The sequence below is a fragment of the Lactuca serriola genome, chromosome 3, assembly GCF_051521515.1.
Source record: "Lactuca serriola cultivar US96UC23 chromosome 3, Lser_US96UC23_V15, whole genome shotgun sequence".
NCBI lineage: Eukaryota > Viridiplantae > Streptophyta > Magnoliopsida > Asterales > Asteraceae > Lactuca > Lactuca serriola.
In genome coordinates this window covers 227,798,167-227,824,950 of record NC_136410.1, presented here as the reverse complement: position 1 = coordinate 227,824,950, position 26,784 = coordinate 227,798,167, and positions in this window count along the sequence as shown.

The following is a 26,784-nucleotide window of genomic DNA, read 5'->3' as shown; positions in this document are numbered from 1 at the left end:
TTATCAACCAAAAATTTAGTTTCTCTGAAATTCTCATAAAAATAAAAATTGGCTTACCACTAAAAGTAATTACAGGCATAGTGGATGCATCATTTGATGTCATTGAGGCTTGAGCCATTGACTATGTGAAAAGAAAAGAAGGTCTTCTGGAATCATTGGAAGATGGAACACTATTATTCTTGAATATAGCATCACATCAACCATATTAAGGTACTAACACATACAAGGTTTTTAATTCATGCATTTATCTATTGTGACAAAAGTTACTATATTTTCTTTAGGCATACATTTATTGTCACTTGTAGATATATGAGAAATATGCTTTTAGCATTAAATATATGTATTCGGGGAGAAGGTTTTCAATATACTCTATATGGCATGCATTATTCAACAGTTAGTGGGAGTATTAATAACGCTTACCAATAAGATTTTTCAAACTGTTTTATTAAATTAAACTATTTGATTTTCAGGCAATGTATAGTGGACTTGGTCCTATAATTTGTTGCACCTTGAAAGACATGATGGTTCTTGGGTTGGTTATCATGAAGTTGAAAATTTAGCTTCTTTTTTTGGAATTTAGCTATGAGTAACACTTATGACTTCACAAATTTGTTATCCATGTGTAAAAATTTTAGCTAAATATGGATTTATAAATAGAATATAAGTTTTTACATTTTTTATATATTGTGTAGACATATGGTTTTGTAATAGGAGTGCATATGCCAAGTATCTTGGTTTTGCAATAGGAGTGCATGAGTTGGACACCAGAACTCCATGAATTCTTTGTTGAAGGAGTCAACCAACTTGGTGGTAGTGAAAGTGTGTATTAATGTTTTTGTTTTAGTAACTAATTTACATATAAAATTTTAAAAATATTGTTATTAAGAAGTCATGAGTGTATGTTTATAATTTTTGCTAACTTTTGTCTTTGACCTTGAAGGAGCTATACCAAAAGGAGTTTTGAAGCTCATGAATATTGAAAGTTTTACAATTTATCATGTGAAAAGTCATCTACAGGTATGTACGTAATTGATTGGTTAAGAAATTAGTTTGGATAGTTATTTATGGTTGTTTCTTTTTTACTCAATCTGGACAATGACTTAATGGTTAAGTTGGAAAATACTTTGTTTAATGTATTAAGACACTACCCTTTAACTAATTGCCATGTTTTATCCCTCCAACTCCACACATGCTGGAATTGATGAATATTTTGAAATCTGTGTCTAGAACGTAGGGGTAAAATGGTCAATTAGTCTCATTCAGACAAAAAGATTCAAACTTTATGTATACAACACTTTATCCAAACTAATATCATTACTCATAAACAACCCCTAAAAACAAAACCTTGGCCTTTAGAGTGTGACATGTTGACATTTTAGAATAAAGGTGTTAAAAATAGTTGGTTTGACCACCAGAGTCAAACTTCATATTTGATGTTTTCGATTGCTTTGATTTTAGAAATATAGAACAACATGTACAAACCAGAGATAAAGAGTTATCTGAAGGTAGTAATATTATATCATTAATAATTGTTTCGTCAAAATATATTTTTAGAAAAAAAATTCATGATCTTTTGTGGGTTAACAGCTTTATGGTCCTTGAAAGCTTGAACAACTTATTATAAAAACAATACAATATCTATTGGTCCTTGAAAGCTTGAACAACTTATTATAAAAATAATACAATATCTATTGTTTTTCTGAACTTGTAGATTGACACTACTTTTTCTATTCTTTTTTTATCAAGAAAGTGTTAATACTTGGTTTAGTTGACATGTTGTCATTAAAGCTCATTAAATGGTAGTTTTGTAATTTTGATTTAAAAGCGATTTATGGCTTTTTACATGATATGTTTTACCCTTCTATAAACAAAAGCCTCAGTGTGGACTACGTACAAACTGATAGTAAGTTTATAGACAAAAAAATGTTTCATATAAACAGTTTGACTCTAAATCACATTTAGTGATCATGTATTTTAGTTTTGACATGTTATTGATATTTGTAATCTTTCAAAATCTATCTTGGATGTCTACAATATTTTAATGCATATCTTATAAACACAATACATATAGATTTATACATTTTTGTTTATTGTCTTCAATATTTTGTCAAAGATTGCAGATTCTAAGATGCTTAATGCATTGTTGGATGCTCAACAAAAATATGAGGATGCTTAACAAAAGAATGTGGAGATTCAACAAAAAAATGTGGATGTTCCAGCAAATTTTGAATAACAACTTGCACGAACAATGAACAATAACTGTAATTAATAATTTGAGCTAAGAGGTTTTATTAATCAATGATAGAATATTATGTATCGAGCAACATTTTATGTTTAATTTGTAGTGACTTTTGATTTTGATGTATGTATGTTTTGATATGTTGGATATTTCTCTTAGTTTCTATAGAAATACTATGTTACATTTTTTGTTATATTAATTGGATTTTTATAAATTGATATAAATAGTTGAATTGAATAAACGGATTTTATTGAATAATGGTATGAAAATATTTCTATGAAATTGGTTACGGAAAGTTGCTACGGAATTTGTTATGTAAAAATTGCTACGAAATCGGCTATGGAAAATCGCTACGGAATTGGCTATGGAAAAAGCGCTATGGAATTTATTACGAAAAAATCACTATGGAATTTGTTACGGAAACATTGCTATAGAAGTGGTTACAAAAAAATTGCTACGACATTCGCTATGGAAAACTCACAACGGAATTTGCTACGGAAACATTGCTACGGAATTAGTTACGGAAAAATTGCTACGAAATTTGCTACGAATGTGTTATGAAGATCAAATTGCAACGAAATAGATGTCGTAGAAACAGGCATAGCATAATTGCTACGGAATTATAATTCCCTAGCTAAACATTTTGCTACAAGAAATATAGCTACAGATTCTAATTGAAAATTTGCATAACGAATTCCGTTGTTATTCACCTTAAGCTACGAAATTTCATCTTTTTGCTACAAAATTTTTCCGTAGCTAAATTGAATTTTTCTTGTTGTGTGTGTATATGAAAAACCCTTAAACCTACAATTTGAAGTCAAATACTTTTAACAATATATATGAATGTTATCTAATTTAGCGATTTTTAAATAATTAAGCAAATTATAATTTCAGAAACAAAACGTTGGGTTATTTATTTTATCTCATCCACTGAATGTTATCTAAAAGATATGCTTACATCTACAAAGTCAAAAACATGGAAACCCCACAAAATCAAGAACACCAATAATTTCATTTTTCAAATAACCAAATAACCATTTAATTTATAAATTAGTTTTTTGAAATAACCAAAAAAATCACAAGTATTAGCCCCCCTGCAAATTCTCATAATTAGAGCTTACCATTCATACAACTCCTCCACCAGATAAGTAAAAGATTTGTTGCCATCGAGTTAACCTAAAACAAATTATTATTAAAAAAAGTCATTAGAAACAAATCACCATTAAAATAAATCATAAAAACAAAAACAAAATCATAACACAAGTTAAACACCTAAAAAGCAATGAAATCAATTTTATTTTAGGGTTTTCATGTATTAGTTGTTAATTACTAATAGATGTATTCAAACAAATATAGATCAAAACATAAGAGATTATGTATGGTTATATTAAGCATACGATATCAATGATTTACAAATAGATCAAGACATAACAAAAACAGACAGATCAAAACATAAGAAATACAAAATCTTAGTACATGCCAAATAAAAAGCTATCTCGGAATTTTCTAAGAAATTATGCTTAAAGAATAGATGTAGAACAAATGAAACCCACTTTTCAAGAGTTTTTTCATGCACACACTTTCCAAGAGCTTCATTAGATCAGAGCATCCCTAGTGCAGGAAATCATTCAAACCTGACATCTTTGGTTGTTTCAGGTCAAGGGTATGAGAGTGAGAGGTTGGAAACAAATAAACATCAAGCATTAATAAAAGCTTCAACTTGAAGGGATTTAATTTTCCTTAGAATGTTCCAAATTAGACATGCTCACGTGTATAAATCAAACCAAAGATTTTCCAAAGACGGATAAGCAATTTCATTTGTTCCTTATTAGAAAGTTTCACTATTATCTATTCAAAAAGACAAATAAATTCAAATAAATCTTATAAGTACCAAAAAAATGCCAAGAAATTTCATAGCAGATCCCGCTTAATATGTTACTGTTAGGTTTTTATTAAAAAACAAGAAATTTAGAAACGGAAGGCTTGATCATGAATAACATAAACAAGTTAAACAACCAAGGATTATCTTGCGAATTTTGGAAAGAAAACAAACACACCCAAAGAAGAAGAAGAAGAAGAAGAAATAACAACATTTGTAGTTCTTTGGATCCTCTTGGAGGCTTGGAAGTTGATGAAGAATGATGAACTTAAGAGACACCAACAAGAAGCCTACTTGTTGTAGATGCTAGTCTAAAACTATTAACTCTTAAGCTTGAAGTTCATAACCAAAGTATGAACTTCAAGAGAGTATAAAAGTATGTAATATTTTCATAAGATTTACCCAAAAACATGAGAGCGTGCATGGAGAGGGGAGAATTCGGATTTTGTACAAGAATGAGAGTAAAAGATGAAAGCCTTTCTAATAAAGCCAAACCCTTACCCAAATGTCTTTACGTTTTAAGCACATCATACCCCTACACCTAAGTGTCTCCCATGGATCTTAAGACATGTAATTCTTTTCATTTAAATAATAAAAAGCCCATAACATGCTTCTTAGAATCATGCTATGCTTTTATATATAAAAAGAAGTCAAAGTTTGTAATTTTTTTGAACTCTTATATAAAATACAATTCTTAACCTTTTGGTAAAAGACAAAAAGTCCTTACGGTCCAAAATGCTGTACACGACTTAATAATCCATACCATATTAATTATGTGATGTTACTTGCTAATGAAAATTATTATTTCCTAGAAATAATAATTTTCAATTTAATTATAAGAGTTGACTGAATATTTATTACAACCAATTTCTAATAAATAATCAATTATATCAAGTTGTTATTAGTATGACCCATTACTATCATATATTAATTAGCAAAACCACTTTAATGTTATTATTGGGCATACTAGATCTTTCAATATCCCACTTGCTCAGGACTCATATTAGACAGATATAGGCAGTAGTGAACATTTATCAACATTTCACTTCCCCCATCAACATACGACATGGGCCATTCTATCAGCGCCTAATTCCCAAAAAGCTCCAAGCTACAATTGGTGCATAAAGTAAGTGTATTAGTTATCTCTTTGTCATAGACATCATGTTAAACATGAGATACAGATCGCAATCAATCTCATTTGGTGTTCAACTTTTGGTAAGGCGCCTTAGATGTCTAAATTTCAACATGTAAGAGGAAAAAATCTCATCTCGACTACATAAGCCTCTTGCATATTTTTATACCATACCTGAAAATGGCTTTTATAATTGGCCAGTTAAGGACCAATGTTTGACCATGAAAATACAGTACTCCCTACAATTAAGTCCCACTATGTATCTCATGTGTTAAGGATACAAAGATAGTACCTTTTAATCAAGTATACTTCATGATAGCTATCCATGAGATGATCTTGATGCGGATCAGATCAATACCAGTTCTCTGACAAGTACCTATGAGACTTGGTTAAAACCCATCGCCTACCTTCATCTAGTGAAAGTCAACCAATCCAAATCGTATTAGTCTTATTGCATAATTTCTCCCACAATTATAAGCGACTATGAACTTTCAGAATAATAAAATTATTCATGGATTAAACATGTTAATATAGAACACAACAAGTATTGATGTTATGATCATAACCCAATATATATAAACATTATATAATAGTTTTTGTTACAATGTTCCAATATCCAAATACTAAATCCAAATCCAAATCCCATTTATAGAATAATAAAGTCTCACAGCTGAAGTGTGACCATTCATGCTTATCTCAAAAGAAGGACTATATTAATGGGTTCGACTAAACTTACTTTGTGTGAATTCTGCGAATACTATCATCTTTTACTTTACTCTATGTATAGTAAATATCATGGAGTATATGATCGTTGTTCTTTCCGGACATAGAGTCTCTTAGCTCGATTAAGTATACTCTCGAAGTCACAAAGCTTTCTATGTGATGCTTGAATGGAAGAGATGAACATAGCTTTTCAATGAACTTGAAGAATTATGTTATTTTCTCATTTGTTTCTTTTTTTAATATGGAGGGGTAATGTCGTAATTTTGGGTTTTTAGGGTTAGGGTCGCCTCCCTTTTTTCCTGTATATATATTTTCATTCTTTCAGTGGTTAATAATGTTGTTATAATAATGAATAAAAGATACGTGGAGTATTCTCTCCATCTCTTCCGTGTTCTACAGTAGAGTCACTGGAATCATTATGGTTAAAATTAGAATATGGAATTCTGGAGTTGTCCTATATTCCATCACACTTCCAAATTGCTGATATTCTCACAAAGGCCCTTCCAAAGAATAAATTCGAAAATATAAAGAGCAAGTTGGATATGATTCATATCCATATCCAACTTGAGGGGGAGTGAAGATTTATGTTATTTTCTCATTTGTTTCTTTTTTTAATCTAGAGGGGTAATGTCGTAATTCTGGGTTTTTAGGGTTAAGGTCGGCCCCCTTTTTTCTTTATATATATTTCATTCTTTCAGTGTTTAATAATGTTGTTACAATAATGAATAAAAGACACGTGAAGTATTCTCTCCATCTCTTCCGTGTTCTAAAGTAGAGTCTTTGAAATCATAATGGTATCTGAGCGGAGCTCGATCATGCTCTAATCAACTGTTCATCAACCAACTAGTTAAGTTTTTTTTTCTCTTTGAAACTCACGTATCAATCTGTCCCCTGGACGATTTATTCAAAGCTCTTTTTTTTCTGTTTTTTTCTACATCTACTGTGGAAAAGATTATCTGTCTATTTGGTCATCATGACTAATAATTATATCAAATTCGGGAATATATCTTCTGCCTTTGTTAGTGAAGATGTTAGTTCTAGCTCTTCAAATGAAAAGCTGGCTCAAGCTCCACAAACTATCAATCCAGATTACATCATATTACCTACAACATATAAACTGAATGGTCAAAACTATAATCTTTGGTCTTACTCTATTTCAATCTTCATTGGAGGAAAAGGTAAAGACGACTACTTATCCATTAATCTTGTTCAACCCAATGATAAAAGCCCTAACTACAAAAAGTGGAAAACAGAAAAAAACATGGTTATGTCGTGGCTCCTGAATTCTATGACTCCTGAAATAGGTGAACTATTTATGTTTTACAAAACTGCATCCGAAATCTGAGAAGCGGCTGGTGATACATTTTCAAGCCAAGACAAAACTGTGACAATCGTCAAAATTCGAGTCGGTTCTAGATTTGACTAGACATAGTTGCACATATAGGCACAACACATATTAGACTTAGTAATTAGAAGCTAAGTTATAACCTAGTAGAAACTTGGAAACAGATAGAAACAATGGATGGTGTACTTAGATTTCACATTGATATGTGAATTCTACAACTACTTAACTGTAGTGACTATCCATATTCGGGTCGCTCTTTGAATCGAACACCTTTTTATGAATCATATACACACATCATGCACTTGACCTAGTGGTATAAATTAGGTCCGAGTCTCATAGGAACTTAAGTCAAAGTTGAAGACTAGGACTAGTATACTCGATTCCTCAATTTCGCTTGAATCTCGGAATCACTACATAGAATGCCAATAAACCGATAAAAATAAATTACAAACATTATTTATAACTATAAAAGAGTTATAATACCATAAGATAATTTAAAGTCTCATATATTCTATTTATTTTGATATTCAAAGTTTATTAAACTCAAAAACCATAAAAGCCCTAAAAACTCATATTTATAAACTTTAACCTTAAAAATCCTATAAAAACAATTATGAAGCTTATAATATTATCTTATCATAATAATTATTATGAAATACAATTCAATGAAAAATAAAGATTTAGTTATTAACATTTACCATTGATTTATAAGTAAAAAATCAAGAGTTTTATGCATAAAAACTAGATATTTTGAAATTTTATAAAAGTTAGATATTTTTATAAAAGATTTGAATTTTTATAAAAGAAACAAGAGAGAGAGAGCCTCTCCTCCCCTAAAATCGGATCCCTCTCTCCCCATATCTCTCTCACACTCTCATTCTCCAACACACACACATCTCTCTTCTTTCTCTCTATAGAAAACTCTCTCTACCTTCTCTCTACTTTTTCTCTCCAAACACCACTCCATTCTCTCTTCCTCCCTCTAAGAACCAAGAAATTTTCCAGAAAACAAACCCAAGAACACTCCTCAAACTCGAAATCTTCATCATCTTGTGGTATTCTTGAAGGTAAAATCGATTTCTACTTCACTTTTCCTTCAAGTTTTGCTCTTTTCTTACACTTTCTCCTTCTTCATCTTCTTCAAACTTGTTTTCTTTTTGTTAAAATGGTTTTTACACCATGATGGATGTGTTTTAACACCATGCATGTATGATAAACAAGGTTGCATGTTCATGATCTTAGTGCAAAAATCGATTTTAAGGATTAAAATATCAAGCTCAAGTTAAGAGTTTTTGAAAAACAAAATTTTGTTCATAAATGCATGTATATATTTTGATAAGTTTTAATCTTTTGGTCTCTGGAAACATGACTAAAATATGAGTTTATCATGATATATTTAAAATACTTGAAAAGACTTACTCAAGGAAATGATGAAAACCCACTTTTCTAACCAATCATCATGCATGCAATCTGCCAGATTTCTTTACCTGACTTTAAACTTTCATATCTCATTCATTTCTTAGCCAAAATTCGTGATTCCTTTTCTGAAATATAATATTTTGAGTTAGCTTTGAAACCCATCTGACCTCACCGGAAAATTCCAATATTTAGATTTTTACCGATTTTTACAAAACTGTTGCTCAAACAGCACTTTTCTTATGAACATTTGTTTTGTGTTGCATGTTCAAAGGACTTATTCATCACTAAAAATCATTCAAAAATTATTTTGAACTCTTAATATCATGTATTAATAGGAAAAAAAGATATTGATTCAAAAGTCTTTGTAACATGTTTCAAAAATTGTCAAAGTAACATCAATAATCTTTACATAAATCACAAGAACCAAGTTTTCTCTATAAATTTTATTGAGCTTTTAGGCATGGTTTTCAACATCAAAAATAAGAAAACAATTTTTCATTGTTATTAAATTGTATGAAGAGGAATGCTGGAAATTTTCAGCTTAATATATATTTTCTTTATTTTTATATGAAAATAATAAGAAAATAGAGTGTTAAATCATATAAAATACTTACACTAGTAAATAAATTCTGGGAAAAATTCTTGGATGATTATTTAAGTTAATAAACATCTCCCATGAAGTTTCAATGACTTTTGTTGCTGTTTAGTATGATGCTCCATTTTTTTTTTGTTTGGGTATAATAAATCACAAAACCACTTTAGGAAGTGTGGAAATTGTATCTAACAATTTTCGCAGCTCTTACCTGTGGTGGGAGACTCAGAAAAATAATTTCAGAATTTTTCATCATGGTTTCCTATTTTTCCCAAGTTTTGGTACTTATAATGGCCTAAAAATTGGAAAACTAGTTCTGATTATCCAAAATTCATGAAATTTTACCAGAAAATCTTGTTGTACAGAAGGAGGTTACATGAAAATGTTGATGATTTTTCTCTACTGTATACTATTTTTCTCTTATTTTCTAAGGTTAAATACACTTAAATACACATAAATACCCAAAACCGGATTATACAATATGAAAACCACTTTTGGTATTTTTACCAAATTACTTACACTGTAAATGATGTTACAAAATTTTTTGGTAATTTATTTTAACTGTTTATTATTTATTCTTCAATTAATGATTATTTAAGGAGATAAAACAAGGAAAAATAGAACTACACACTGAAAAATATCTTTTATATTTTTCCCAGCCTATTTATGTATAATAACAGTTAAATAAAAAGTTTGGATAATTTTGGAAACTGTTTTCTGTTTATTTCAATTTTTATTAGAATAAATTCTCAAAAAATCATAAAGTTGGGTTAAACAGTTTAGAAATCGATTTTTCTATTTTTACCAGCTCAATAATGTTTAATAACAGTAATAAAAAACGTTTGGGTAATTTTGGAAACTTTTTTCTATTTATTTCAATTTTTATTAGAATAAATACATAAAAATCATAAAAATTGGTTAAACAGTTTAGAAAACCATTTTTATATTTTTAACAGATTAAGTATGTGCAATGACATTACTATAAAAAGTTTGGGGCATTTTCTCAACTGTTTTCTATTTTTCATGAATTTTTATATATTTAGAGAATTAAATATATGACAAATGGTTATGCATATCCATAATCCATGAAAAATTATCTAGTAGTCTTTTAACACATTTAGAACCAAAATCTGAAGTTTGGTAATTTTTATTAACTGTTTAGTATTTTTCATAATTTTATGGTTATTCGAGAAACTAAAGTGGTGAAAAATAGTTAGACAAATCAAAAATTCAAGACAATTTATCTTGAGGTCTTTGACTTCAATTAAAACTAAAATGAAAATTTTGGGAAATTTTAGAACTAAATTGATTTAGTTTTGAATATTTAATCATTGGAACACCTCTAAAATGTTAAATATTAACATTTCAATAATGGAAATTTTCCGCTTAAATTGTTATATAACAATTGATTCTTTGAAACTTAATTTCCATAGAAAAATATTTATAATTTATCAATATTCAATTGTGACTCAGTATTGGCATAATTCTATTGTAGTAGTAAGTATACTAGTGTTACATTTCGATTAGAGACTCACTAGTGAATACCAATATTGTAGAATCGGTAGTGGTACACGTGGAAACATAGTCAGGGCACCATTTGCATCATCTGAATGGATTGTGAGTATTCACGCACTCCCCTATTTTCAGTTTTTATGTTTTGGGGTGGAAAAGCATGTCCAGAAAACTATTATTTGCATGTTGTATTTAAATTGATTTGTATCAAACACGATTGCTATTGTGTTGCTATGTTTCTCTATGTATGTCTATGCAACACGGAACATGAACTTATCGTACTAAGACCCTTCCCTTATCTCTAACCATTAACTCTTTGAGCCAATGGTCATTATGGATAACGCTATTAGGAATTGACAACTCCTCACTCGCCCTATTACTGGAGTGCATGATACCATATTCATCTATGGAACGATAAGCATAGATCTCGATAGGGCTTCAGTCATAGGTTTGGTTGAGACTCATTGTTTGCTCATACACATACAAACTCGTTTCTCGTTATAGCAATAAACTTGTATTCGTTAATAGCAATCAACTTTGTTTCTCATTATAGCAATGTACTTGTAATTACGAAAAGCCTTATTTCAAGCTCGATTTTATAAACTTGTGAACTCACCAACTATTTTTATAGTTGACTCTCGTTTTACATGCATTTTCAGGAATCATCGAGTAAGTGGCACTTAGGGACACTTCACTTTTAGAAGCATTCACATGTGTTGTATTTCAATTTACATTGTAATTTCTTTTAAAAGTTGTTCAAACCCATTGTAAAATTGTAATGATTTTTAATACAATGGTTGGTGTTGTCTTTTAACTTTTGCTATTAAACCCTTTGTACTGCCACGCCCTGTGTTTCCGCTTTAGCGGGGTGTGACAAAAACTTCTGCATTATTTGAAATCAAAGGGCCTCTCCATGATCTTCATTAGGGAGAGTCATTTGTGATAAGTTATTTCAAAGCACTGAACCGTTATTGGCATCAACTCGATATCCTCGATGCTATGAGTTGGAGCTGCCTAACAGATGGAAAACAATACAATCGGCTGGTTGAAACAAAAAGAATTTATAAATTCCTTCTTGGTCTTAACCAGGAACTTGATGAAGTCCGTGGAAGAATTTTGGGTACTAAACCTATGCCCAACAATATAGAAGTGTTCTCAGAAGTCAGGCGAAAGAAAGTCGGAGAAAGGTTATGCTGGGAAATGCTAGCAACATCACAAATGAGGTCTCAACTCTTGCAATGCACGCTTCATCCGGTATAAAATATTCATTGATTCTAGGAATATCTCAAAAAAGGAATGGTGGACCTTAGTGTGATCATTGTAAACGACCTGGTCACACCAAGGAAACTTGTTGAAAAATTCATGGAAAACCATCTAACTGGAAACCTCATGAAAATGCAACAACTAGTGACAAACATGAGACTTTTAGCAAGGATAAAATTGAAGCTCTTAGGAAGATGTTCCAAATTACACCCTGTAAAGACAAAGGGGTTGCCACTGTTGCCCAACAGGGTGGGATCTCATCCGCATTCATGACAAGTACTGGTGGAGAAAAACCATGGGTGGTTAACTATGGTGCTACTGATCAGATGAACGTGGAACATATTGTATTCACTGAATTCTAACCGGTATCTAATGGCAGAACCATATGTGTTGCTACAGGAGAAGACGCAAAAGTAGGAGTATTGGTACAATTGTCATATCCAAAAAATATAACACTAAAATCAGTGTTATATGTCCCTTCTCTCGATATCAATTTGCTAGCCCCTATTAAATTGAGGAGGGATTTAAACTGCATTACTATCTTAACCCCATCTATATGTATGTTTCAGGACATGATTTTAAGGAAGATGATTGGCAGTGCTAAAGTTTGTGACGAGCTCTACCAGATTAAAGTTGTGAAGACAGGAAAACATCATTTCATCATTGTTTCATGTTTCTAGTCAAAATAATGTGATGTTATTGTTGGGTTTTGGGAATTCTAACACTCCTAAGTGTACATGCAGCCCTAAATACCTTGGATCTATGTTTTCTCTATTATACATGCAATTATGATATTTCCAAGGTATTACCCTATCTAGCATATAATCGTTGATACTTGGGTAATCAAATGGATATAATACATACCTTTGTTTGATGTAGCTTGTCTTCATGAAGCTTGAGTGCCTAGTACCCCAAGTGTGACACCTCAAATGGTTCACACAACATCATATGCACTTGGAAAGACTTGAGAGAATATACACACTTCATGAAAATCGGCTAGCCTTTTCACACATACTCTAGTGGCTGATTTTGTCAACAATAAGATGCTTATAAAGTTAGTGACAATTAGGGTAAACCCTAATTGTCATGGCTTTCCATTTCCTTGGATCCATGGGTTCAAATAAACCATGGAGCATCTTATGGGTTTTAGCCCAACTTGACAATCGATGGAGCATTAGCCCACTATACAAGTATGGATGATTTACACAATCAACCCATATATTTAATTAGTCTTCTTTTGATCACTAAATTAATTCTAGATTAATTCTTGATCAATACTAATTAAATAATCTTATTAATATATTAGAACTTATAATATATTAACAAACCTTAAGTGTTATTTCTCTCATTATAGTCTATCCAAATGCATGATGCCATGCAATCTAAATGGACCATGCCGGGTCGGGTCAAGTCTTACCAATTATAGTTATGGACTTAGAAATTAATCTAATAGTCTCCCACTTGGATAAGTCTAAAACTATTATTGTGTATGACTTCAATAACCGACTGGCAATCGTAGCTTTGAAAAGCTTCCGTCAACTCTGACCTTGCCGATGGTCTCTGACCTTTGTCAATGACATGTCCATTAGATAAGTGATCATATATTCCTCCATTCTAGATATCATATAGACTAAGACATAGATTATAATCTTTCTATCTGTCCATCTGTTGTTTCCTGATTTCCTATCTATGACGACTAATTGATTGAACAAATCAAATCAGTCTCGGCTTGGCCAAGCACTTCGGGGTGTCATCACTAAATCATCGAGGGGCTCACAGATATCGCTTTTTTCCGAAAGGTAAAAGGAATGGATAAACTTCGAATCATATGGCTTGTTCTACTACTTGTTGAATCATACACAAAGGCACGTTTTATAACATCGAGTTACCAATGCGTTTTCGTGCAATCAATGTACAACCAACTCATAGTAGCAACTCAGATCTCTAGGTTTGAAGAATATAGGATATTATCGTCTCATGATCACTCGTGATAAAATCCATGAAGTGATTCAAATGAGCGTGGCTTGAATCCAATACTCAGAACTTATGAGCACTCATGAATGTTGTAGCACCTCTTGGCTATGTCCCATACCTTGGACATCTACAAACCCAATTCATGATAGTCTTGCCTTAACACCTACTTCCAATGTATTATCGACTATTGATGGTTTGAATAACTTAGTCATTCAGGAAGAACGACCTAGTTATTCTGGAAGTCAAAACATGCAAAATGAAACACAAGAATAATTGAATCTAGTATGTCAATGTGGTCCTTCTAAAATTCACACTATACTTCCAACTGTCCCTTAGCAACCGATCTTTGGTAACCGTCAGATTGTTCTCGACAATTGCTTAATCATTTTAGTCATATCCAATTCTAGACTTTTCCCCCTTAATGCCCTGAGCATTTGGAAAAATTTAGAAAGGATGAATAGAATAGCACATGCAATCGATCCTATATCCGAAGCACATGGGACACGGTTCATGATGTCTCACATAAAGACATGATACTAGACCGGTCTTTTGCTACAATATTTCTATTTCTATTTTCCAAGTTCTCATAATTCAGATTATGAAAAGGGATGCCGTAATCATAATCGAATTTTAGAACACAAATAATGAACCCATACATAGAATTTCTTTATGTTGAGCCATTCCAACACAAAATTCATATATATATATATATATATATATATATATATATATATATATATATATATATATATATATATCTCCTTGACTAAGATGACTAAAACCTCAATCTAAGCTTTTAGAATTGAAATGAAGTATAATTTCCTTCACCTTAATTATAGCAAAACAACTTTTCAACCCCTGCAACTTCACGAATTGAAACTTTTGTTTTCTATAATTAACATTGCTAACTCGCAAAACTAAACATAATAATCATGCTCCCACCAACATGATGATTATTAGCATAAAACTTATGCTCCCACTAGCTTTGACATGTACTCAGAAATCAACTGGACTTCTAGAAATCAATACTTTCTTGACTTTCTTACTAAAGTTCAGTTTCTGATACACAATGGTTTGATAAGACTTTATCAAAATCATACACCTTCCCTTAGATAGCACACTTGTGTGTCTAAACAATTATGAAGAGTGATGCCGTAATCATAACGTTTAGACCTTTTTTCCACTTCTCACAAGTCTGTGTTAGTATGCCGGTTAACCACACACGCTCAACTAACAACTTTGAGAATGCAAATATCACAATTGCTATCTACTTAAAATCTACTTAGTGAAAGTCTTTCCTCACCATCATTTTTCATGAATCGTAGAGAAACCTTATGACACTTAGATTTTTCTGGTGTATGAGTTCCTACCCATATGAATTTGTCAAAACCATAATCAAAAGACAAGGTTAGTGACAAATCCAAACTCATATGGATTGAACTTGTGCAATCTTAAATTCTTGCCACCTAGAAGCACAAGGGCCTGCCATTGCTTCCAAGTTATTATGCAATCAATTGAGAACTCTCCGAACTCCTATGCAAAGCCATCCTTACTTGGAATGGACACAGAAATGTCAACACGATAGGTTATAAACCTCAAGTCGTGTGCTAGTGAAGAACTTTAGGTTTTATTGTTGATTAGTTCTTGAGACTTTCAAGACCTTTAAGACTCCCACTGTCCTCTTGACATATAAGACTCTCTTGTGAAATATTCAAGAGATAGTGAGGATTCTTTATCAAGACTAACACTTCACACAATTGGCCTAAGTTGGTCTCTGTTTTATCCAAAACTTCACAACTTACCAATTTCAAACGTACAAGAGTAGAAAACCTTTTACTCTTACATTTTACTTATGTTAATAACCTCCTTTAAGATGTGTCACTCAAGTTACAATCTTGGAGTATGACTCTAAGAATTGTTTTGGAATGAAGTATGACTCATCTTCTTGATTTAATCAATTCAACAATTCATGACTCCTCTTCTTAGTCATAAGAATGCACTAAGATGACCTTAGAGGACTAATTGTGATATGATTTCTAAATCATTAAGATGATCACAAACATAATACTAAAGTACTCTCCCATCTTTTTAGATTTGAGAAACTTTTATCTTTCTGCCATAATTTTGATTCTTCTCATTCATCCAATGTTTCAGAATTATACTTAAACTTGTAAGTATAACCATATTTACTAAACTTTAGTAAATCATGACGAATAGTCTTATCGATCTTTGTGGTGGACATGATCAGTGCACAAGAATGTGTACTTGATCCCTTTAGTCCTTTCCTTGCTCACATAAGGAATTAGTCTTAATTTTCCAAAACTGAAAGTTCTCATTCATCATACTATACAACTTGCATGATTCCAAGTTTCAGTCCAATTGAAACTTGGGTGATGAGAATATTTCCTTATTTGGCAAATTTAGACACTACGACAAATGAAGGAATCAAATTCGCTTTCCAATATTGCTATTATTGGAATCATATAAGCAACAATTTTTCATAAATAACGTTGTAAGGATACTTAAAATAAATAAAATAAAAAATTTTCCTTTTATTTTAAAACTTTGCGGAAAATCTTATCCTTACAATCCATATGAAAAACTTGTTGGTATCTATTCCTAAGTGATGTGTCATAATTCCTAAATAATAGCTCAAAATTCTGATGCGATCGAAATCCATCTTCGTGATCAGAATCAGCATATACTTTCTTTAAGCTTTCTCTCCTTTCTTTGTTTCTTAAAACATCACCAAGTGACTCAGCACATTATGTAATAAGAATCTCCAAATAGGAACTTAATAGAGTTAGACAATGGACTTTACCTGAAGTAGAATCAAACATCTTGACTTGATCAACCTTATGATCTTTCAGGTGAATAGGGCAGCTTCGCAACTAATGCCCCTTCCTTTGGCACTAAAACCAAATGGACCCTTTGGTAATGGTACATGGGACTATCTCAGACTTAGCCTTTCTCTTTACCATTTGGTCAACCGAGCTGACTATGGCCGATCCCTTTGCATTGGGAAGAGAAAGCTTTTACTGGATATCCAATGTTACCATTTGTCAATGTCCATTGAAGGTTTGGGAAGTTGATCTTCTAATAAAATTTGCTTTACTATTCCTCAAAATCATGGCCGATTCAGCAGCACCAAGCAAATAGATAAGATCATTAAGGGTCATGTCATAGTTTGTTTCATAGTAGTCCCAAAGGGACTCACTATGTGACTTAGAAATTGATTGAACATCCAACTTCCTTAGGACTTTGACACCCAACTCTCCCGGCTTGTCAATATGTGACTTCATCTCCAAGATGTGATCACACATAGACCTTCCTTGCAAATAGGGCTTGAGTGACCTTAAACTTTTCAAGAACTTGTGGGTTAGGGAGAATAATTGGAGGAGGTGAAAGAAGTATGATTTCCATGGGATATCATCTTCATTTAGGAAAACTTGTTTCAAGAGATTTGGGAAGATCATAGATGTCTAAACCAGACATCTAATATGGGAGATATTCAAGTAGTTGATTTAAAGTCCTTAATATAACACCCAATATGAAATATTAAGGCTAGGACCCAACACAATACTTTTATAACTTAAAAGAGGGATGGCATAATCCAAGCTATAAAATATTTGAAGGTAGGCGAATGACGATTCACCAATTTCCACCATGAAAAACGAAATAATTTATTAGGTTTTTACTTGGATTTGAAACTCCTAGATCTTTTGAGATTCATTGAACTTTTCAAAGGCATGTTTCAATCTCGAGTGTGCCCTCTCAAATTTTGTGACTAGGATGCCGAGGATCACAAAACAAGGTGTGAATAACCATGCAAATATACTTGGTACCCTTAATATTTACCCCTTAATCGATGTGCCGGTTAACCACACACACTCCACCGATACTATGATAAACATTAAGTCACCCTTTGCCTACCTTCTTAAATACATGTTAGTGTGCCGGTTACCCACACACGGTCCACCAACGACTTAAACAAAGTGCAAAGTGTAATTTCATGGATTAGCACCTTATTCACATTTTCCTAAGTAACTAAGATTGGGAATTCATATGTGTTAAGTTACTTAGTATTTATCATTAATACTTTTAATGAAAGGGAGAATTATAGTCCTTGTCCTACCCGTTCGGCTAACAACCCTCCACCGGTCAAGGAAGCAGTGGGTGAGAGTGGACACCCATTAAGTTGCCATTTTATAGGCAACAACCTTATACCCCCTTTATAGACCAGCTTCGTGAATGAGGCCTACTAATGGTAAGACTGACTTGCTCTTAGACACACACACACACACACATATATATATATATATATATATATGTATATATTATTAACTTATAATATTATAAAGTATAAGGATTGAATTTTAACTTTTAAAATTCTAAGGGCTTAACTTGGAATTAAAGTATTCATAAGAGAAAACTTTTCAAATTCCAAAACTTGAGGGCATGTTTTGAAAATATTCGAAACTAATTAATTCCATAACTTATGTGTTTAAAGTAGTTTTAATTAAAAAAAACTCTTCAAGTTCCATAACTTGAGGACAACTTATGGAAGTCTTTAAACTAATAAAAGAATGTAACTTTTCTTTATTTGTAACTTATGGCACTAATTAAGGTTACACATTTTAATGATTTAATGAAGTGACTCTTGAACCTCCATAACTTGAGGACAAGTTATGGACTCATAAAACCATTCAATGAAGACAAGACTCTTCATTTTGTAACCTTTGCCAACTTTTATAAGTTTTAAGAAACTTTAATGTGACTTATCAGGTAACTTGAGGACATGTTACACAAACACATTTTAGAATCAACTCTTAGATTAAAATGGATGAAAGACACATAACAATAAACCTTTTCTATAAATCTAAGCAACTCATATGAACAAGATAATTGAAATCAAACTTTTTCATGTAATTAGAGTAACACTTAAACTAATACAAAGCATGAATCTATTGACAATTATCTTTGAATGTGGATTAGCATGAACATTACCACATCAAAAATAAGTTTATAAGTCCAAAAACAGCTTAGGGTAATGTTCCTAGTCCAATTCTAGCCAAAAGAGTCAAATATATGCTGTCAGGGGGTCCAACTCGTCGAGTGCATGAACCAATTCGGCGAGTTGGATGATTTTAGCCTTGGACTCGTCGAGTCCCTTCATGGACTCGGCGAGTCTGCTGTTCAGACAGCAACAAAATTCGATTTTAAGCAGTTTTTGCAAGTATAACAAGAAAACAAGCCTAGGCTCTGATACCACTGTTGGGTTTTGAGCATTCTAACACTCCTAAGTGTACATGCAACCCTAAATACCTTGGATCTATGTTTTCTCTATTATACATGTAACTATGATCTTTCCAAGGTATTACCCTATCTAGCATACAATCTTTGATACTTGGGTAATCAAATGGATAAAATACATACCTTTGTTTGATGTAGCTTGTGTTCATGAAGCATGAGTGCCTAGTGACCCAATTGTGACACCTCAAATGGTTCACACAACATCATATGCACTTGGAAAGACTTGAGAGAATATACACACTTCATGAAAATCGGCTAGCCCTTTCACACATACTCTAGTGGCCAATTTCATCCACAAAAAGATGCTTATATAGTTAGTGAAAATTAGGGTAAACCCTAATTGTCATGGCTTTCCATTTCCTTGGATCCATGGGTTCAAATATACCATGGAGCATCTTATGGGTTTTAGCCCAACTTAACAATCCATGGAGCATTAGCCCACTATACAAGTATGGATGATTTACATAATCAACCCATATATTTAATTAGTCTTCTTTTGATCACTTAATTAATTCTAGATTAATTCTTGATCAATACTAATTAATTAATCTTATTTATATATTAGAACTTATAATATATTAATAAACCTTAAGTGTTATTTCTCCCATTATAGTCTATCCAAATGCATGATGCCATGCAACCCAAATGGACCATGCCGGGTCGGGTCCAGTCTTACGAATTATAGTTATGGACTTAGATATTAATCCAACAGTTATTGCTATAGGTTGGGTCATCCAAACTTTTATTATTTAAAGAAATTGTTTCCTCATTTAGTGAATAAAAATCCAACTGATTACACTTTTGAAGTTTGTCAAATATCCAAACATGTTAGACATTATTATTCTCCAGTCCAGTATAAACCCTCTCATCTATTCTGTTTAATCCACTGTGATGTTTGGGGTCCCGCCAGAGTAAAAAATATCTCAGGTGGCGAGATGGTTTGTTACTTTTACCAATGACCATACTCCTGTTACTTGGGTCTTTCTAATGAAAGAAAAATCTGAAGTTGGGTAGATCTTCAAGAATTTTCATCAAATGGTAACTCCTTCATTACTATTATCTAGTTCGGTTCCAAACTATTTCTCGGGCGAAGCAGTTTTAACTGTTTCATACATTATTAATGGGATGCCTTCTCGAGTCATTTCCTTCAAAACTCCACACCAATCTCTTCAATCTAGCTTTCCCACATTCGAATTCTATCCCAGGTGGAACTTAAAATATTTGGTTGCACCTCATTTGTTCATAATCATCATCTAAATCATAGCAATCTTGATCCTAGATCATTCAATGTGTCTTTCTAGGATATTCCCCGAACCATCATGATTACAAGTGCTACTCTCCTTCCACTAAGAATTTATACCATTCCATGGATCTCACATTCTTTGAAGATAAACCTTATTATTCCAAAACCGATATTTAGGGGGAGAAATATGGGGAATATCAGTTTTTGGACTATCCTACCTTATTCCCTTCTGAGTCGATCCCACACATGGATATTCCCAACCTAATAGCAAGTTCGGTTGAATTCAATACCAACCAGTCAAAGCCAAGTTTTCCATAATTTGTCCCAAATCCATCAACAGATGAAACCTTAAATAATGATGCCCAAAAAGACTACATAGTATATACCTGGCGGCCGAGACTGCAAGCCAAAGTGGTAGAGCAAGTCAATACTGAAGCATACAGCCATGAATTTGTCCCAGATTCAACAGGTAATATTCAACCTAAAGAGTCTAGTTCTTATATTTCCCCTGACGAGTCAGTTGATCTAAATATTCCAATTGCCTTATGAAAAGGGAAGAGAAGTTGTACTATGCACCCAATTAGTAACTTTGTTTCATATGAAACACTTTCACCCAAATACAAAGATTTTGCTCTTTCAGTTTTAGAATTTCAGGTTCCTAGAAACTTTCAAGAAGCTATCTTAAAAAGGGAATGGGCAAATGCAATGAAGGAAGAAGTAAATGCCCTTCAAAATAGCAAAACTTGGGAGTACACTAACGTTCCACCTGGAAAATAGACTGTTGGGTGTAAGTAGGTGTTTGTTGTCAAGTACAACTCTGATGGAAGTGTAAGTCGATTTAAATCAAGACTAGTCGCTAAGAGCTTTACATAATCTTACGGGATCGACTATGCAGAAATGTTTGCTCTTGTGGCAAAACTAAACTCCATTCGTGTATTTCTCTCTTTTGTTGTGAACCTTGACTGGCTGTTACATCAACTTGACGTGAAAAACATATTCTTAAATGGGGTTCTAGAAGAAGTATACATGGATGTTCCACCGGGACTCGAGTCCCCAGAGGACAAAGGAATGGTGTGCAGACTTAGAATATCCTTATACGACCTGAAGCAGTTGCCTCGAGCATGGTTTGAAAAGTTGACCCAAGTGGTGAAATGATATGGATTCATTCAGGGGCAAATCGATCACACCAAACACTCCTGTGATGAACGAGTTGAGATAATGATTGTCTACGTGGATGATATCATTATAACTGGAGACTAGTAAGAGGAAATTAAGGAACTGAAACTCATATTAGGAAGAGTATTTGAAATAAAAGAACTGGGAAAACTTAAATACTTTCTTGGTATAGGAATTTCAAGATCAAGAAAGGGAATTTCTATATCCAAAAGTAAGTACACTCTCGATCTCTTGGAAGAAACTGGTTTATTCGGGTGTAAACCAATAAGTATACCAATGGAACCGAGAATTAAATTCCGAATAGGAAGCGAAGATGAGCAGGTAGCCAAAGAAAGATACCAAAGACTAGTGGGAAAATTAATCTATCTTGCACAAACAAGACCGGGCATCGGGTTCGCTGTGGGTATAGTGAGCAGGTTCATGAATGCCCCTACAACATGGCATATGAAAGCTGTTTTTCGAATCATCCACTACTTGAAAAAAAATCCAGGATATGGCCTATAGTTTAAAAAGACTAGTGATAGGGGAGTAAACATCTATACAGATGGTGACTGAGGAGGATTTTGTGTAGACGGACGATCAACTTCAGGCTATTGCACGTTTGTGTCGGGCAATCTGGTGACTTGGAGAAGTAAGAAGCAGTCCATGGTGGCTAGAAGCAATGTTGAGGCTGAATTCCAAGCAATGTGTCAAGGAATCTGTGAAGGAATATGGTTAAAACTAATGTGGAAGGAGCTAAAACTTGGAATTCTTAAGAAGATGACTTTATTCTGTGATAATAAAGCTTCAATTGAAATTGCAAGAAACCTTGTTCATCATGATTGCACAAAACATGTGGAGGTTGATTGTCATTTCATTACAGAAAAATTAGAATCTGGAATTCTGGCGTTGTCTTATGTTCCATTAGACTTCCAAATTGCTGATATTCTCATAAAGGCCCTTCCAAAGAATAAATTTGAAAATATGAAGAGCAAGTTGCATATGATTGAAATCCATATCCAACTTGAGGGGGAGTGAAGATTTATGTTATTTTCTCATTTGATTCTTTAATTAATCTGGAGGGGTAATGTTGTCATTCTGGGCTTTTAGGGTTAGGGCCGACCCCCTTTTTTCATATATATATATATATATATATATATATATATATATATATATATATATATATATATATATATATATATATATATATATATATATTTCATTCTTTTTAGTGTTTAATAATGTTGTTACAATAATGAATAAAGGATACGTGAAGTATTCTCTCCATCTCTTCCGTGTTCTACAACAGAGTCACTGAAATCATTAGAACTCATTCTCCTAATCATATTAGATTTCAACTTCTAAATTAATGTATTCTTATTTTGTAGTATATTGTGTCATTTTGTTTTGCTTGGACCTCATTCCAACTAAGCTTACTCTTCATCCCACAATGAAGCCATAATCCAATTATAGTTCATAATTATCTCTATTTGCTTAGGAATCATAATCTTATGTCGCTCTCTACATGTAGATTTTATTCTAAAGTAATTGTCTCATATACATTCCCTTAGTTCTTCCAAAATACTCTTAGAATGTTTCTATAGTCATCTAGTGACTTAACCATGTACTTAATTGGTATATTGTGATATGCTCATAGAATGATCATATACCAGGTCTTATGCATAATATGGCATAAATGATGGATTCACTTACCAATCAAACCGAGTATAAATCATTTCAGGAAGTTTAACCTATGAGCTAGGTCCTTTTGAGGCTGGCTCAAAATCAGTGCCATGTAACAATATAAAGGTTCCTCCAAAGGAATCTTCTATCTTGATCTCTTTCAAGATATTGTCAGTATATGCAAAAGGATATAAAACTTTTAACATTTATTATATCGATCTCTATAGATTTTACATTTCAAGAATGTATATTATCCTTCCTAAGTCTTTCATTTTAGAAACACATTCCAAGTCAAGGTGAAAACCCATGGCATGGTCAGAATGTACTTTCTCATGATTAAGTATGTCTCATTCATACAAGAGTAGGAATATCACTATGCTCCTACTAGTTCTTATTAAACACACATGTTCTATTCATTTTGATATAAAAACATACCTTGTGGTTTTACATTAAAATGATGATTGCAACATTGAGATGTTTGTTTTATATCCATAAGTGGATCGCAAGCTTTACACATTTTCTTAGGATAACATGGATTAAGAAAACCTCCTGGTTAATCTATATAGATATCTTTATGTAGATGTTTATTAAGAAAAGCAGTCTTTCTTAAAATCTGTTTGCTATATTTCATATTGAGAATATGAATTTATAGTAAACAATATACTTGTTGATCTAATTATAGCTACTTGTGGAAAAGGTTTGATCATAATAAGGACCATATTCAATGATATGAGTATGAGAAAATCATTTTATAACAAGTATTTCTTTAAATGTGTATAGTTATCCATGTAATGTATTCTTTCTAGAAGAATCACTTACTCTTTCTAGCCTAGATATAGGAAGGAAGTTCAATCAAGACCATACTTAATTATTATACATGGATTACATCTCATGTTCACGACTCTAAGTCATTAGTTAGATTCGAGATCTGACATAGCATCTTGGTATTTGATGGATTTTCTAGAAATCATCAATAAAATCTCATCAATGAGAGATTCCACATTTCTCAAGTAATAGATGATTCATACAACTAATGTGAACAATTTGTCTTTATGAATAGATATTATTCAGGTTTAACAATCCTTTGTTAAAGCTTGTGCCAACTATTACTACATCAGGTAATGTTTCTTGAGCTGGTTCAAGTTCCAAGTACCTCCCACTTGCTTTGTCATTAGAAGCTTGCTTTCTGTCAACTCATCTATCATAGGAATAAGAAAAATTTATTCTTGGTGGGTATGCTTATAATAATCTAAGCCACATTTAGAGTATTATATACAAATATGTATTTAGTAGATTTTGGGTTTAAAAGCTTTAGTCCAACATAGTCTATAAATCGATAAAAATGTAAGTAAGATAGGGATGGAGCCTTTCCATACAAAATGTTATAAAGAAAATGTTATATCTACTAGTTAGTCAGTGTTTGTACTCAAGGTACAATTGATAGTGTTCTAGGTGTTATCCCAAGGAAATAAAAGGAAGATATTTCTATCGATTAGAAAGAAAATCATATCAAGTAAGATTTAATTCATCCTTATTATCATTAAGGCCTTAGATAGTTCTTACCGGTTTATATCTCAACTTTATACTTGAAAGCTTCAACAAATATATCATAATTATGCTTTACCATGTAAAATATAATTATAACTACTATAGTTGTCAATAAAGTTGATTTGATATCTTGTGTGAAATCTTAAACGTTCATTAAAAAGTAAGTTATATACCATAGTGTATAGTTCCTTAATAGATTATTTTCTCTACTACTTGGTGAAAAAATCATTAGGAATCTTTTATATATAAATAAGATTTACATATGTCAAATAAACTACATTATTTGCCTTCAAAGATCCCTTTCCTGAAGTTGGAATATGTGAATGTTATTTATATAATAAAGATAACAATGTCAAAGCTGAGATTGATTTAAAACAAGTTTAAGTCAAAAGTATTTTGCATATAGAACTTGATATTTATAAAACATTGATATGCAATTAATAATTCTAATTAAGAGGTATAGTCTCATAAACAAAATTTTAATCATTTTTGAATATGAAGGTGATCGTTATGAAAAATGATTTATGTAACAACGTAAATTTTCAAAACAATTTTTCATTTTTAAAACATAATATAACTCATAATGTAATCTCAAAACTCAAATGTATCAATATTATCTCAGTAAAACAAATCCCAAAATCTCAAATATATAAATCTATATCAGTGTGTACAAATCATGCCGACGCCTTCCCACGATCCTCGCTGGTACCTGAAACACATATCACATAACACGGTAAGCATAAATGATTAGTGAGTTCCACAAAATACCTCATACAACACATACGGCAATCAAGGCTATAACTCGGTACGACCCTCCGGTCGATGTGTCTCAGCGGGACCCTCCAGTCCCGTAACTCGTTGGACCCTCCAGTCCGATCTATATATCACATAACATACATATATCACAATGCACATAATCTCAAACATACACATACACATAAGACCCTCTGGTCTGCACATAGATACCACTCTAGGTAATGTATAGCGAGAAGACTCACCTCGTATGATGTCTAGTAAACTCTCATGCTCGATATCCCGATCTAGCCTCCTCCTATCAAAATGATAATATCTCTAATCAATACTTTCTTTATGTTATCATCTCTAAAGAATGGGTAGAAGACCATTCTACCCCTCCATAACATCTCTTGAATCAGTTTGACCTAAACCTTAAGTTCAACTCAAGTCAACTCCAGTTAACGGTCCAACTTTGACCAGACCCGCCGAGTGCACATAGGTGACTCGGCGAGTCTATGCGTGTCCTCTAAATCCTCCTAACGCCTCACTCGACCCACTGAGTTAACCTTTCACTCGACGGGTTACCACTGGTCATGAATCACGGGGCAACCCGACTCGACATGTTGAGTCCTCTTATGGACTCGGCGAGTTTCCTCCATGGCAATACTCAAATGATCTTCTGAGGTTAGATATGTTTCTCTAAATTATAGATTTGACCTTCTAACACCCAAAAGTCACGTAAAGGTCCAATGTTTATGTTCATGCAACACTCATATGGCTCTAATTCATGAAATTGCTCTAAAAATGGCAACCTAGATTCTAAACTCCCATGGGACTGCATAAAGCTGGATGATTGGGACTCTCTGGACCTCTCAAGGTCCAGATCTAATGCCTATTCCACATTAGGACTTCACATACTCTAGATTCAAGTAATCTACAATACAGAAGAAAAGGGTCGAATTGCTACCTCAAAGTGAAGCTTTTTGCCTTAATGTCTCAGAATAACAACCTCCTCTGGTCCTTCTTGCT